The 15,211-nt window shown below is 48.7% G+C and overlaps 1 pseudogene across 1 annotated transcript; it reads left to right on the plus strand.

The window, feature by feature from the left end:
- Nucleotides 1–650: 650 nt before the first annotated feature.
- LOC115940746 (olfactory receptor 13H1-like) lies at nt 651–4,352 on the plus strand (annotated as a pseudogene). Its single transcript, XR_014141092.1, has 2 exons — nt 651–931; nt 2,541–4,352. The product of XR_014141092.1 is annotated as an olfactory receptor 13H1-like (transcript).
- The last annotated feature ends 10,859 nt before the right edge of the window (nt 4,353–15,211 follow it).

Raw genomic sequence — 15,211 nt, forward strand, 5'->3', positions numbered from 1 at the left:
CCCTCCTGGTCTGCCTGGCACTGGAAAACTTGTGGGACGCAGGACTTTCAGTCGTAAAATCTGGACAGTCTTGGGAAGGCTGGGATGGGTGGGTCGCCCTGCAAGTTGGAGAGGCCTTGTCTTTGTTTGGCCAAGGCTCATTTTTGTCTGTGTTCATGCACGATTACGGGGTCGTCTTGTTTCTGCCTCACTGCTTGGTGGTCGCAGAGCAGCCTTGTCTGAGGTGCGTACGCTGTGAAATTGCAGGTGTCCCACAGGAGAGCACAGGGGTCTGGCTCTCCCTTCCCATCTGTGAGCCCCTTCCTGGGCCACAACAGCTGGGATTCCTCTGTCCACTTCACACCCGGGGAACGTGACTCTCAGGGAGGCCCCAGAGCCAATCCACGGTGTGGCTGGGACGACCTCCACACACCCAGACCCTGAGTCTCCATCTGCGGCCCAGATTCTGGAGGGAGGGAGCGATCCCCTCAGCCAAACTTTTCCTCCGATGGCTCTGAGAGATCCGTAAGGATTGTTTTTCCAATATCCTAGTCTAAGTTTTGCTAACAAGCATCCCCAGGTGGTGCCCAGGAGCCTCCAGAGACCGCAGGGGTGTAGTTGGGTGCAGAGATTACTTAAATTACTCACCTCTCTCTGCTTCTTCAGTTCTCCTCCGCCTCGGCTCCACCCGTCCCCACCGGGCTTTCTGGAAACTCTGTGAGAGACTGAAGAAAAAGATACAGACAGAGGGAGATCAGACGTTCTTATTCTCAGGGATCCTGCTTGGGAACGTGCTGGGGATCAAGATGTTGTACACAGGCTCCTTGGAATGATCTTCTTGTTCTCCCCAAAGTGTGAGAGCAGCCCGATTCCTGTTTGTGTGTGGCCTCTTCATGGAAGGAAGGGGTGAAGTTCCCGGATTAGACTCTGCTGGAACCACGTGTGTGGCTGGGTATGGGAGAAGCGTGGGAAGAGGATGCTTAACCTGATACAGCTTCATCTGTCCATCCATCCTTCCATCTGTCTTTCCTTCCTTCCACCCTTCCATCTACCCACCCACCCATCTGTCCCTCCATCCACCCACCCATCCGTCCATCTTTCCATCCATCCGTCCTATTCCCTCTGCCTCCTGGCCATGCTAATCAGGTCCCTTTTCCTCCCAGCACTCTCCCGTCATTTCCTTAGGAAGCATTTTTATCCCCTCATTAGGACAGGGTCCCTTCCCTTCATGTCAGAAACTCAAATTCCTACAAGCGCTAGGCAGGTACTATAGTGTTCCTAACTGCTCCTTTGTCCTAGTTTCAGACATGTCCTCTCTCATCACCTTCAAATGACAGTTCAATTTGGGTGTCTGGTCAAAGGAGGAGATAAAGGTGTAAATGTATTTTCTTTCCCATTAAAAAAAAAAAAATGGTACCTACTGTTCTCTCCTTCGCTGACATGTACCCAAGTGTTCCCATATAATTCCTGCCTCCACCAAACTCACTTCCACATTTTTAGTTTAACAATATATTAGAAATCTGTCTATCTATCTATCTATTTAGATACCTATTAGATAGATAGATAGATATCAGTATACATAGTTTCCTTATTCGTTTCACTTCTGCACAGTGTTCTTGCCATGGATGGGCCACAATTTCTTTACCCAGTCCCGTATTTCTAGACATTGCGATAGTTTTCCATCATCTGGAATACAACTTGGCATTTATGTTTTTAAACATGAATTTAAGGGGCGCCTGCCTAGCTCAGTTGGAAGAGCACATGACTCTTGATCTCAGGGTGGTGAGTTCAAGCCCCACATTAGGTGTAGAGATGACTTAAGTAAATGAATAAATAAAATTTTAAAAAATGTTAAAAATCTGTTTGAAAATAATCCCATTGATCTCAGTTTGCACATGTGATCCGTTGGCAGGATAAACTCCTAGAATTGCCGAACTTGGAAAAGGACACATGCAGATACAGTTTTTCAGGGAAGGGAGTGTGGTGGGAACAGAGCAAGGTCTTAGCACTGAACGCACTAGTGTTACTTTTCAAATTTTTCTTTAGTCTATCAAATCCTGGGAGCTCAGGCCTTGTTTTTTTTGTTGTTGTTTTTTCGTCCCCCACTGTAACTTCATTGCCTGGGATCAAGTCTGGACTAGGTAGAAGCTGCTCAGAAGTGCTTGTTGAATGAATGAATAAATGCATTGAAGAAACAATGAGTGAATCCATCCTTATAAGGGGATTCATGAGTCAATGACTCGGTAATGAATGAATGAATGAAAGAGCCCACTAACCAATATGTAAAAGAATCAGTGAAGGAATGATCTAATCTCTTCCACGATCCACCAGTCTACAAATCCACCAATCCACCAATCAATGGCTGTATAATTGGATGGGTCCGTGAGTGCTTCTGAATGGTGGAATGTATTAAGCAAACATTCTTCAGCAAGGGCCACAGCAATGCAGGGGTAAAGGGGTCATCACATGAATGTTGGTGACTTGAAAGAGCCCAACTTTATTTATTAAAAGCTGCTGGTTTCTGAACAACCTCTCAAGACTATCCACGTTTTCCCACCCAGCTGGAGTTTCGGAAGGGGCATGGATGGCCGGAACAACACAGGGGAGATCTACTTCGTCCTGCTCGGGTTCTCCCAGTACTTGCGGGCTCAGACCGTCTTCTTCTGCTTGCTCCTCCTATCCTACGTCATCACCCTTTTCGGGAACTGCCTCATCCTGCGCCTGATCTGCTATGATCCCCGGCTCCACACGCCCATGTACTTCTTCCTCAGCAACCTGTCCTTCCTGGACGTGGGCTACACCACATCCAGCGTGCCCCAGATCCTCATCAACTGCTTGGTGACCGTTCCTGCCATCTCGCTAGGACAGTGCTTGGCCCAGATGGCCGTGGGCTGTATCTGGGTGTCGTGGAGTGTCTCCTGCTGGCCGCCATAGCCTATGATCGCTGTGTGGCCATCGTGGACCCCCTGCGCCACTCCGTGTGTACGGGGCCCCGGCTTTGCAGCCTGTTGGCCGGGACCTCGTGGACGGCGGCGTTCCTGCTGACCATGGTCCCTGCTGACCATGCCCTTGGAGTTCTGCGGCCGCCAGATCATCATTCACTTCTTGTGCGAGCTCCTGGCCCTGCTCAAGCTGACCTGCTCTGACCTGCAGTTCTATGAGCCGCTCATGGTGGGCACCAGTGCCCTGGCTCTGCTGGTTCCCTTTGCCTTCATCGTGGCCTCCTATGGAAGGATCCTGGTGGCCATGCTGCGGATGTGCTCCACAGAGGGCCACGGCAAGGCCTTTTCCACGTGTGGGTCTCACCTCACAGTGGTGGCGTTCTTCTATGGCACGGCCATCTCCATGTACATGATGCCTCAGGACAAGATCGTCCGTGACCGAGACAAGATCGTCTCCATGTCCTACGGCGTCCTCACCCTCATGATGAACCCCCTCATCTACAGCCTGCGGAACAAGGACATGAAAGGCGCCTTCAGGAGGCTCTTGGGGAAAAAGGCTGACTCCCAAGATGCGGGGCTGAGGAGGGGGGAAATAAATTGATACTCTGGATTGCCTACTCTGGGCTGTAAAGTGTGAGTTACTTCTTTGCCACCGTTCTACGGAGGATGTATCTCACACAGACACACAGACACACACACACACACGGACTCCTATTTTAAAAAAGTATTTCCTCTGAGGAAGTCAAGCAAGAGCCAATTCTCCGTGTGTGTGTGAGTGTGAATGAGTGTGTATGAGATGCGGACACGAAAGAGACTGTCCCAGACGTTCTCGATGGCTGAAGGGGAGGAGGGATGGATCCACGTCGACCGACTCTCGACGCTGGTTCGGGACCCGGTGGCCAGCCCCCAGCCAGAGGTGTGTCTAGCCGCTTCTGCTGCCTCGGGAGCCCCTCCAGGAAGCTGCACCCCGTGGGCGCACTGCAGAGGCGTGGGGCTGCTGTCTCAGTGACCCCTGCATGGCCGTACCTTCCCGCCGGGGCCGCGTCTTTCTGCCCAGCACTGCGAAAGTCTGGGATTGTACCTACTCAGCACCTCGTGTGTTAAATAGATGCTGGAAAAGACATGGGGCTTCTGGGTCGGGGACAGAGCGTCAGGACTCACGGCTGAAGGTGTACTTTGTGTTCGTTCTGTTCTCCGCGTGCTCCGAGTCCCACGGGGAGGCGAGCAAGGGGCTCACGGCGGATGGCTGCCCGGCGCGGGCTGTGCTTCGGGGCAGGGATGCTGGGTTTGGAGGGTTTACTCTCGTTACAGGGTTTCTCACAGCAAACACAGCCCTGACAGGTGGCCGGGTGGAGGAGGGTCGTTGGGTTGGCACTTCCGTCATGCCCGGTAGGAAATCTGCGTGGATACTTGGGACCCGGTGATGACTGCTTCCCGCCCCCCACCCCCACCCTCCGGTCCGCCCCAGCCTGGGCCCGTGTGGCCAGAGGGGAGCACGGAAGCACAGAGAGTGACACTGAGTAGCACCAAGACCCAACACTAGGCTGTACATACTCGAGTAAGTTAAGAGCTGCCGCCGGAGGGTCTGGCTTCTCAATCTGGCCCCGTTAAAAGACTCCAGATAAGGGGTGCCTGGGGGGCACAGTCAGTTGAGAATCTGACAGTTGATCTCAGCTCAGTGTGGTAATTTAGAAATACAGTTATCTGTCCTAGAAAAGATCTCTCTTAAAGAGCTATGCATAAGCTCTTACCAAACACAGCCTTAATTTCTAATGTATCTGTGGAATAACTTTATGGACACCATAGGTCGTCCTCCTGTGTTTCTTGTGCTCTCCTGCAATATTCATGGACTACTGACCTCACGAATTGGTGCTGGTCCAAATAACTATTTTATATTCATCTCTTCAACCCTTGCTTACTAAACTTCACAGAGATAGTCAATGGTTCCCCCGTGAGGTATTATTATTATTATTTTAGATTTTATTTATTATTTACTTGACAGGGAGAGAGAGAGCACAAGCAGGGGGGGCATCAGGTAGTGGGAGAGGCAGGCTTCCTGCTGAGCAGAGAGCCCGATGTGGGGCTCAATCCCAGGACCCCGGGATCATGACCTCAGCCGAAGGCAGATGCTTAACCAACTGAGCCACCCAGGTGCCCCTCCATGAGGGACCAATTAACTTGTCATTTTATTAAAAAAAACCAACAAATTTCTAACTTCAAAACCTCTACATGCATTTATCACAATCATTTGAAGATCTTTAAAATCTCCTTTTTATTTATTTTTCCATTTTCAAGATATGCTTTTATTTACATGCATTTTTTAAAGTTTTTATTTAAATTCTAGTTAGTTAGCATGTGGTATAATATTGGTTTCAAAAATCTCCTTTTTAATCTTTTGAGGTTTTCTCTCTAACCTTGCCAAATACAGTATTACTAAATCTCTACAGTAATTAATTTTAAACAAATTTGCTTTTTAATCACTATATTGTACACCTGAAACTAATGTAACACTGTGTTAACTCTACTGGAATTAAAATTTTTAAAAAATTGCTTTTTAAAATATACCACTACCTCTCCCATTAACATAAGGATCAATGATCATGGTCTTAAGGTAACAGTAAAGATTTCTTTTAAGTAAGTTGTACCTGATATCTTTGTGAACATTTAATTTTTTCTTAGTTGGAGGCAGGGTGAGGGATTGGTGACTCTGTGATCATTTATATCAGGTTGATTCTGATCCGCATCCTTCCTTCAAATAAATGAATTAAACTTATTAAGCCTTTTTAATTTTTTTTTTTAAAGAATTTATTTATTTGAGATAGAATGAGAGAGAGAGAGAGCACATGAGATGGGGGAGGGTCAGAGGGAGAAGCAGACTCCCCGCCGAGCAGGGAGCCCGATGCGGGACTCGATCCCGGGACTCCAGGATCATGACCTGAGCTGAAGGCAGTTGCTTAACCAACTGAGCCACCCAGGCGCCCTTTAATTTTTTTAAGATATGGATGTTGTGTCATACACGTACAATTTAGTAAGAAACTAAATGACTGTCGGGCACTTTTTAATTAGAGATCTGGCATTCACAGGTTGAAAACTGTCAGATGTTGTTTTGAGATCGTATCTTCCAATGTTAGTTTGAAAAGAAAATAAAGCTGGTATTTTAGCATTTTGAAGAAACAGCTTATCAGGAATTTTGACATACAGGTAGATCTGAAAATCTATCTAGGCCATGTTTAAGATAAACGAAGTAACTCTAAATGAAAAGCAGTATAGGGATTTGGCTCATCATTGTATCTCCAGCACCTAACCCCAAATCCAGCCCATGACGTGTACACACGAGATATATTTGTTGAATAAAGAGAAGAGCACACGTGACTACAGACATGCACGTCGACTTTATATAATTCTTCTCTTTCTCTTTTTAAAAAGATTTTATTTTTAAGTAATCTGTACACCCAGCGTGGGGCTTGACCCACTGAGCCAGCCAGATGCCCCATAATTCTTCTCTTTCTACAAAGTTGTAGCAAGCACCTCCAGCCGGCTTCCACATTATTTTCAGCAGATCTGGCCACACTTGTGTAGAGACTCGAAATGTCTCATTGGTCCTCACTCAGCAATTTCAACTTTCACACTAGAGACAGCCCAACAGACCCGTCCCCGGTAGGGATGGGAACTCATTCTCCATCGAAACAATGATCTGCGAGTACAGTGCTTTATAACACTGTTTATACATTCTTCAAATCGTTTGTGGGTTCGGTACAGTAATTGTCTGCATCGTACAACTGAGGAAACTGAGGCACAGAGTCCACGTCCTTACTCTATGATGGGGCAATCAACTGCAGAGACCTCCACCCTCAGCCACGATCCTCCATTCTTCCAACACATACATCTGGGCACCTCTTCAATGCCAGGCTCTGGGGTCAGCCCTGGGATGTGGTCAGCTGGGAGCAAGGCCAGCAAGATTCCCGGGACTGTTGGAGGCTGGGTGCCCTGCAGAGACTTCCTGGGAGTGGTCTTCCCTCGGGGAGGTCAGACTTCTCATCTGTTCTGGGCCCGCCCCATGCTTGCCCATTCCAGGACGGAGGCCAGAGGGCTGCCTCTGCTTCCCACTGCCCCGGACACCAGCACTGAACTGAGGAGGAGAAGGGGGGAAGGTTGGTGAAAGACGAGGGGAGAGAAGAGCAGGCCCACAAGGGAAAGAATCCAGCAGAGGGGAGGTGGCGAAAGACTGCTGGAGGCAGGGAGAGGGGAGAGGAGAATTCTAGGGAGCCAGGAGTGGTCGGGACAGAGGGAAAGACAAGGGAGAAGAGAGAAAATCAGGTGCACGAAAACCCTGCAGCTAATCACGGTCTTCAGCTTGGGCACACCCATTCTCTCGGTGCCTCTGGCCTTCATCCTCGCGCCCCACACCTTCGTTCTGGTGGCCGTGGGCTAGCTGCCTTCTGCTAAGAGCCGCCTCACGGCACTGCCCACCTGCAGCTTCCACCTGGCCCTGGCGGCTCTTTCATACGGCGCGGTGACCACCATGTCCCTGTGCCCTGCCCCTGGCTCCAGCACCTCCCTGCCCAGCACCACAAGCTATGGCATCCTCACTTTGGTCCTGAACCCACTCATCAACAGCCTTCAAAACCGCGAGGTCCAAGCTGCAGCCCACTACGCCCTTGCCTGGCTCTGGGGGGTCGGGCACTGTGCTCGGCTGACCTGGAGGGGTTGGAAACAGAGCTGGGGACACTTAGCTCTGGGATCTTGCACACCTCACTCCCTCTCTCTGACCTTCTGTGCACCTTTTGGTGCATTCTGTCTCTACCAATTTCCGTGCATGGGTCAGAGGTCCTACCACATTTTCTAAAAAGGGCCAGATAGTAAATATTTTCAGCTTTGCCAGCTCCGTGCTCTCTGTTGTAACTGCTCAGCTCTGCCAACGTAGCCTGAAGGCAGCCACAGATAATACATGAATGAGGGACAGACTGTGCCCCCCAAATCTTTTACTGAGATTTGAATTATATATAATGCTCATGTGTCACAAAATATTCTTCTTCTTTCGATATTCTTTCCAACCATTTATTTAATAATGTAAAAACCTTCCTCCTTTCCTCTCTTTCTTTCTTTCTTTCCTTTCTTTCTTCTTTCTTTCTTTCCTTCCTTCTTTCTCTCTCTCTCTCTCTCTTCCTTTCTTTTTTGCTTGAGGGCCATAGGTAATGGGCAAAGAGCCATAGCTTGCCAACCTCTGATACAGGGCAAAAGCCTGACCCAATACAATCGTCAAGAGGGAGTAAATAAGGTATGTCAGGCATGGACTTTCGTGTTTTGTTTTTTGGGTTTTGTTTGTTCGTTTGTTTTTGGATTCCAGTCAAGTGTAAACATTCATTGTCACCCAGGTACAGTAGATAGATAACACTTTATATAGCGTTTGTTTATAAGGACTTCACACATTGTAACTCAAGCTACAGAATATGCTTATCAGGTAGATAGTACTGTGATCCTTACTTTACACACTTAACCTGACAAAGTGGGAGCACAAACGAGTTAGGTAACATACAGCCAGTAAGAGATGTGTGATGGTCACATGCAGTCAGTCAGGTCCCAGAGCCATTTACGACAACATGGGTAGACCCAGAGGGCTTTGTGATAAATCAGAGAAGCCAAACAAAGACACATGCCTGTAGGATCTCACTTATCTGTGGACTCTAAAGTTAATGTAGACACGGAGATAGAGATAGAGATACACCGACGTTGATTCCAGTACGGACGTGACACAGATGTGTCTGTAGAAATAGAGATGGAAGTAGAAAGGGACATGGATGCAGATATATCTGCAACTTGCTTATCCTTGTTTCCCGAGATGCTGATACTCTCAGCTCTATCCCGTGTTCAATGCGGCCTGTGAGTTACGAAGCTGACTCACAGCTCGTAAAAGTGAGGATTCAGCAAATGGCAACAGTCATCTGCTCACTCCCTCCCTCTGCAAACACATACCAAGTGCACACAATGAGACGTGAACTAACGCGGGCCCTGTGGATGCAGCGATGTGGTTAGACGTGGAGTGGTACTAGGACCAGAGAACATCCGTCTGTTGCAGGCACGGGAAGAGCCAGGTGCTGTGCTGGTCCCTTGGAAGCAGGATTTGTGTTGATCCTCGGTCATCACATGCGGCTGCAACACTGGGAGGCAGGCACTACTTTTACACCCTGTTTCCAGAAGGGGAAACTGCGGGTCCCAGGGCTCAAACCCTTCACCCAAACGCACAAGGGTTACTATTTCCATTTCCTTTTTTTTTTTTTTAAAGATTTTATTTATTTTTGACAGAGAGAGAGAGTACAAGCAGGGGAAGCAGCAGGCAGAGGGAGAGGGAGGGGCAGGCTCCCTGCTCAGCAGGGAGCCCAATGTGGGGCTCGATCCCAGGACCCTGGGATCATGACCTGAGCCGAAGGCAGACGCTTAACGACTGAGCCACCCAGGCGCCCCTTATTTATTTATTTTTAAGATTTTTTAAAAATTTATTCATTTGACAGAGACAGACTCAGCGAGAGAGGGAGAAGCAGGGAGCCCGATGCGGGGCTCGATCCCAGGACCCCGGGATCATGACCTGAGCCGAAGGCAGATGCTTAACGACTGAGCCACCCAGGTGCCCCACTATTTCCATTTCCTAAAATAAGTCCCTTCAAATGGCTATTTTTACTTCCGTGATTGAAGGATGGCCATACAGGAAAAAGCACAGATCAGAAGCACAGAGCTTATCTCGGGTCCCCTGACATAACCAAGAATTATGGGGCTGTGGGGGACATGTGGCGAGGACATGGTAAGACATGAAGTTGGGGAGGTGGGCAGGGGCAGATTTCAGGGGGCCTTGGATGCTAAGATGAAGAGCATACATGGGTGGTAGGAGCAGACAGTATCCAGCCCCTCTGGAACATTCTGGAAGCAGGAGGTCGGAAGGAACATGGGATGGAGAAGCCCAGGAGGAGGGAATGTAGTGGGAACTACAGCCTTCAGAGAAGCAGAGACTCCTCACTCCCCAGCTCCCTCTGCCTTTACCTGGAGCACACAGGTGCCAATTTGGTAATGAGCAGAATTCTCTGTGGGTTAAGTCCTTAGGGCTCTCATCGTGTGGCCAGAGCCAAAGACTGAAATCTCTGGTTCCTGCAATCCCAGGCAGCCCTGGGAGCTCCTGGGTCAACGGGGAGAGTCAGAGCTTTGTGCTCAGTTCCAGGCAGACCAAGAAGCAGAAAGTAAGTGGGTCCTCTGTGAAAGGAAGGGCTCCAGGCTGCAAGGGGAAGAGAGGGCTGGGGCTCCCTGTGACCATCGTTCTTTGATGAGGATGTTGATGTTGATGGTGGTGATGACAGTTGGTGATGAAGAGGATGGTGATAATCGTGGTGACGAGGCAGATGATCACTGCTCTCAGTTGTTGAATGCTCACTGTGTCCTGACTGTCGTGTATGATCTCAGTGAATTCTCACAGCAGTCTTATTGGGTAGACGCGATCAGTTTGCAGGCAAGGAAACAGAGGCTCAGAGAGGTTTTGGAACGCACGCAGCCAGTATGAATGGCAGAGCTCAGGTTTGAGTCTCCATCTGGCTGGCTTTAAAGTCAGCTCCCTGAAACATTTAGGGTGTCTACTCTTTACCAGGCCTTTCTCCTCCCACCAGCCCTGAGCCATAGGTTTTGTTACGCCCCTCCCCCTTTGTAGAAGAGGGAGTGGAGACCTCATCCCAGCTAAGCCACTCGCCCAAGGTTGCACAGCTTCCTTGAGCTCTCACTCGGGGCTGCTCTCACCCCTGTATTTGGTAGGGTAGCTCAGCTCTGAGCTCAGTCTCCTATAGCAGGCATCCCACCGTTAGTGCTGTTTGCATGAAACCTCTCAGTTAGGGGAGTTTCTTCAAGGCAGAAGGTTCCTTTCCTGTGCAGGGGTGAGCATCCTAGGTGATCTGGGGCTGCATGGAAGGAGGCTCTGGGTCATTAACGGAGGCAGTCGTCATTCTGCCCCCTCTGCTCCGATCATCCCTGACATGGCCAGGGAAGGGGGAGTGGGAGGGCTTCGGAGGGACATTGACAGCCATTGTCTGGGAATCGTATTGCAGGAGGAATAATCCAGAGACGGTGTCCTCACATAGAGAACTCACCGCCATGTGCAAGGTATTGGGTCAGGCACTGGGGTTCAAAAACGACTGCGGCAGAGAAGGTCCCTGCCCTCAAAGAGAGTCATCAAGAGGTTTTGTGTGAACTTTGCTTATTTCGTGGGCCTCGCTGAAGAATTTGAGAGCCCTTTACCAGATTAAAAACATTCTTACCGTTGCAAGAGACCAGTGGTCAAATTCCTCTGTATGGCCTAACCATCCCCCCAAACATTCAGCAGGATTTTAATGATGTCTCTGTGTGTCTCTGTCCCTGTGACTGTCTGTATCTCTGTGTTTAATGCGTTATGACTGGTAGCCATTGTTTGTAAGCGAGACCCCCTCTCCTGACAGAGTGTGGACACCCTCCTGGGAAGCCAGGGTGAATCATTCTGGCCAAGGTTCGGACACTGGCTGGTATGTTCCCCCTGTGAGTTGTGGGGACACGGGCTGTTACTTCACAGTTACATGCGGATGGCAGCACGTAGTTTATAAGACTGTTGTGTGGAGTCCGTGCATTAGTAAAGTGCTTGCAACTTTGCCCGGTACGAAGTCCCGTGTAAGTGCTTGGCGCGTACGAGATCAGTCCCTCTCTTTCTCCCTGGGCATACCTGCTTTATCTGTATCCTTCCTGGGAGGGCAAAGAAAATGACAGAACTTCACAGGAAGGGAAGTGGATTTTGCTGAGTGTGGATACCGTGGATGTTGAGGGGAGAGGGGAGGTGGGAAGGCTGATGGGGAGGCTGTAGCAATGGTCCAGGAGGTAAAGACTGCGCAAGGAAGAGAGTTTCCCCAAAGCTGTGTGAAAATGAGACCAAAGCTGTCAGACATGATTGTATTAAAAAGAAAATCAGAAGTCCACTGGTGCAGGACGAGGAACCAATGGCATTGCTCTTCTCTTCCTGCAGGAGCTTTCCACAGCCCAGAAAAGGGACTCCCCCCCAGACAGGAATCTGGTAAACTGCCGAGTCCTTTATATAAACCGATACGATTATGAGCTGCCAGGGATTTTGTGCACCTGCCAGAGTTTTGTTACCTTTTGCAATGTTCTAAAGCAATGTTTCCCAGCCTTAAATGTAGCTCCAACAAAAGGAGGTCCTAGTGTGCCTTTCTTCTTAAATAAGAGGCCATTTTTTTTAAAGATTTTGTTTATTTATTTGAGACAGAGAGAATGAGAGACAGAGAGCATGAGAGGGAGGAGGGTCAGAGGGAGAAGCAGACTCCCCGCTGAGCAGGGAGCCCGATGCAGGACTCGATCCCGGGACTCCAGGATCATGACCTGAGCCGAAGGCAGTCGCTGAACCAACCAATGGCGCCCAATAAGAGGCCATTTTTATAGGGGTATTTCTCAAATTTCTTTTGACAATGAGCTCTAGGAAGAAATACAGTTTACTTCCTGGATAAGAATGCATATTCGCATGCACACACACACAACGGAAACTAAAGTGTCGTGAAACAGTCCTCACTCTTGTCATAAACCACGATCTCATTTTGTAAAAAAAAATTTTATTATGTTGTGTTAGTCACCATACAGTACTTCACGAGTATTTGATGTATTGATCCATGACTCATTGTGTGTAACACCATGATCTCATTTTTAAAAATCTACTGTACTTCATTCAAAGAACGCTGGTCACGTCCTACCAAACTTAGGATCCGCTAGTGGATCACAGTCCTCGTTTTGGAACGCACGGTGGCAAAGAATGCCAATCTGCACCGTCTTTGAGTTTCTGGAAACTTAAGGAGCGAGGGGCATAGCCTGAAGCACTGACGAGCCCTGAGGTGCAGCCTGTTCGTAGTGTAGCGATTGTAGGTGGCAAAGCAAACGATGGCGAAAACTCGTGCTTTGCAGACCCAATGGAGGCAGAGAGGTGCGTGTGGGTTTCAGGAACACAGGGACTCTGTTGCTGCACACAGCTCTGCGTCCAATCCTGCAGTTTCATAGAGTCGATGAAATCAGACTTCATAGTGTTTAATTTTGCAGGAACTGATGAATACATTCTCTTAATAAAACATAGAAGGGACACATTGAAATTTCCCCTTGACTTTTGCCTCCAGTTACAATGCTCACCCTTCCTACTGGTGAGTGTCCTTCCCTACATTTTCTGTGCATTTATATCTATGTATGCTGTACAGCATGGCTCAGGATGGCTGTTGTATGGTTCCATCCTCCTCACTCCGCAACTTGCCACTTTTTGCATAATGCCTCCTGCATATCCTGCTTATCCAGACCCCATTCTTTTTTCTTTTTTTTTTTTTAAAGATTTTATTTATTTGTATTAGAGAGCATGAGAGAGAGAAACAGCATGAGAGGGGAGAAGGTCAGAGGGAGAAGCAGGCTCACCGCTGAGCTGGGAGCCCAATGTGGGACTCGATCCCGGGACCCTGGGATCATGACCTGAGCGGAAGGCAGTCGCTTAACCAACTGAGCCACCCAGGCGCCCGACCCCATTCTTTTCTAAAGGATACATAATATTCCTTGTAGACCTGCCACAATTCTGCCACCTTCAAATAACTTCCCATTGCACTTAGGATAAAACAAATTAAGATCCCAAGCCCTCAGCATGATCATCATTCTGAAGAAGAACATGACATGATATGATTTATTTTGTAAAAAAAAAAAAAAAATCACTGGGGCTTTCTTAGTGTTTTTAGATGAAGTGCTATGTGCTTTATTTAGTAGGGTTATTTCTGGAGATCCTGCAAATGAGGGGAATCCTGCTCTTATCACACCACAGATAAGAAAACAGGCTTCAAGACAGTGAAACTTGCCTGAGTTTGTACATGGCAGGGCTGGGAATAACCCGAGATTTTTCCTATCCTTCAAGAGCAATCTCTTAGCCAATACCCTCTCCTGCCTCACGACATCACTGTACCCTAATTTCTCATCTACTGGTCCCACCGCTCCTGCAAGCCTGGTGTTTTCTTTTCAAACTGCAGGTCATGACCCATTAGTGGATCCTGAAATCAATTTATATCAGGGTTTCTCAGCCTTGGTCCTACTGACATTGGGGGTAGAATCCTTCTGTTTTGGCGGTGCATGGGGGCTCCTGTTCTGGGTGTTGTAGGATGTTTAACAGCACCCCTATCTTCTACCAAATAGACGCCAGTAGCACCTCAATTATAACAACTCAAAATGTCACCATACACGGTCCCCGGGTGGGGGAGGGGGGACTAAATCATCCCCAGTTGAGAACCACTGGTTTAGGTGGTCAAAACCAACATTTTAAAAAATGAGATAAAATAGACTCGAGCCAAACAGATAGAACATATTTTGTGGGGAGAAAGTACATGCTTATGTCTGTTGTCTACAGAATGGAGACTCAACCATGTAACAGACTGAACTTTATCGAGCACCTACTATGTTGTCTACAGAATGGAGACTCAACCATGTAACAGACTGAACTTTATCGAGCACCTACTGTGTTGTCTACAGAATGGAGACTCAACCATGTAACAGACTGAACTTTATCGAGCACCTACTGTGTTGTCTACAGAATGGAGACTCAACCATGTAACAGACTGAACTTTATCGAGCACCTACTATGTGCCAGCCACTCTTTGACATGCCACAGACACAGCTCCAAAGCAGGCAGAGAAGTGCTCATGGATGTGACCCTCTAAGTGGGGCAGACAGATGATAGACAAGCAAATAAACCAGGCTACTTCAAATGTGCTTTAGGATCGAGATGATGTCATAGAGAGTGGCTAGTGTATGTGCATGTTTTGGAGAAGATATTTGAAACTAGGTCACTGAGGAAGGGCTGTCTGGTGAGGAGGGGCATCTTAGTTCATATTTTTAAGAAGAGAAGGAAACAGTTGCATAAACATCCAAGGGAAAAGTATCTCAAGCCGAGGGAATAGCAAGTGCAAAGGTCCTGAGGTAGGACCAGGCATTGTGGTTTGGAGCTCCACGGAGATGAGGTCAGAGGGCAGGTGGGCCAGACCAGTCAGGGCCTTGTGGGCCTCCTAAGGCCCTGGGATCTCCTTCCATGCTCATGGGGGCATTCAAGGAGGACCCTGCGTGTGGCGCGAGCTGATCTGCCTTTTGATAGGATGCCTCCCCTGCTCCGCGCAGCGCACGTTGGGGAGACAGAGCCCGGGCAGGCGCAGCTCTGCTTCTCACGGCCTCTCCTGACCTCTTGCCCTCCCAGAGGCCCCTTCGCCCACCCCGGGTCC

Source organism: Leptonychotes weddellii, chromosome 16 (genome assembly GCF_054177405.1).
Source record: "Leptonychotes weddellii isolate Sample4059 chromosome 16, ASM5417740v2, whole genome shotgun sequence".
NCBI classification, from domain to species: domain Eukaryota; kingdom Metazoa; phylum Chordata; class Mammalia; order Carnivora; family Phocidae; genus Leptonychotes; species Leptonychotes weddellii.